Below are 1,225 nucleotides of genomic sequence, written 5' to 3'. Positions count from 1 at the left end.
GATGTTTTGTGTAGCTATTGGTTCTATTTTTAAAGAAAGGACTGGAGCCAGCCTAGTATTTATATTGGTGTGGGTGTATACGTAAAGCTTTTAAGTCAGAAGTTACTAATCAGAGTACCTAAGCCAAAGAAAAAAATAGGTACACATCTTTAAATATCTTAAGAGCAATTCTCCATCTTAATGAATGTAAATACTGGTATTTAGAATGTATGAAGGATGAAATTCCATTGTTTCTATAACTTACCTTTAGCAATGCTGTCTTTCAGTTCCAGTGGGCATTTTTAGGTGTATAAACTATTTAACAGACAAGGCCTACAGATTTATTTATTCTTGGACACACCAACAGTGTAACTCCAGTGGTCCATGGTCTTGGTGTGCTGGCCTTGAACAGGAAAATCCCAGAAGTGGTGCAGCACTCTGTGGGTCTGAATTTTCTTCGGTTGCTCTAGGTCTTCATGGAGCTTGTAGTACAGGTCACTTGTCAGGACCTGGCTGTATTTTTCATCCTTCATGTCCTTCTGTCTGTTCAAGAATCAGTCTGGGACCTTGTACTCATATGGATTCTGCATAATGGTGATTACACATTTCACCTCATTCTCTGTGAGCTCTCCTGCCTTCTTGATGAGGTTGATGTCTGCTTTCCTCAACACCACTGATCATATCTTTGCTGCAAAACCTCAACTGCAGTGATGGCAAAGGCTATTTTCAATTGCCCATTGACATTGGTGTTGAGTACTTACAAAACATGCTGACACTTTTTAGGTATCAGTAGAGACATGGCAGCAGGCCCAGTGGGCATGTGTAGGCCTCCTGTGAGAGAGCCCAGTGGGTATTTGTTTTGATTTTTTTTTTAATATCCTCACTTGAAGATATGTTTATCGATTTTGAGTGAGATAGAGTGAGAGAGAGAGAAAGACTTTGGTATGAGAGAGAAACATCAATTGGTTACCTCTTGTACATGCCCCAACTGGGGATAGAAATTTCAACCTAGGTATGTGCCCTGAATGAGAATTGAACTCACAACTTTTTGGCATATAGGATGATATTCCAACCAACTGAACTACCTGGCCAGGGCTGATCATTCATTTTAATAGATTGATTGCTCAAATATTCATAGAATTAAAATTAGTCTATATTTTCTTAGTATAAGTGAAATCAGTCTGATATTAAAATTTTTAAATAGAGCAGTGGATTTGGCATTAGGTGAAGAGCTTAGTTTGTGCTC

The 1,225-nt window shown here is 38.6% G+C and overlaps 1 pseudogene; it reads right to left on the bottom strand.

The window, feature by feature from the left end:
* Nucleotides 1-320: 320 nt before the first annotated feature.
* Nucleotides 321-778, bottom strand: LOC149990822 (small ribosomal subunit protein uS13 pseudogene; annotated as a pseudogene).
* Nucleotides 779-1,225: the final 447 nt, after the last annotated feature.

This window comes from Furipterus horrens, unplaced genomic scaffold (genome assembly GCF_987537825.1).
Source record: "Furipterus horrens unplaced genomic scaffold, mFurHor1.1.pri manual_scaffold_17, whole genome shotgun sequence".
Lineage (NCBI taxonomy): Eukaryota > Metazoa > Chordata > Mammalia > Chiroptera > Furipteridae > Furipterus > Furipterus horrens.
Note: the sequence above shows the minus strand (reverse complement) of the source record. Positions and strands in the feature narration are given on the sequence as shown.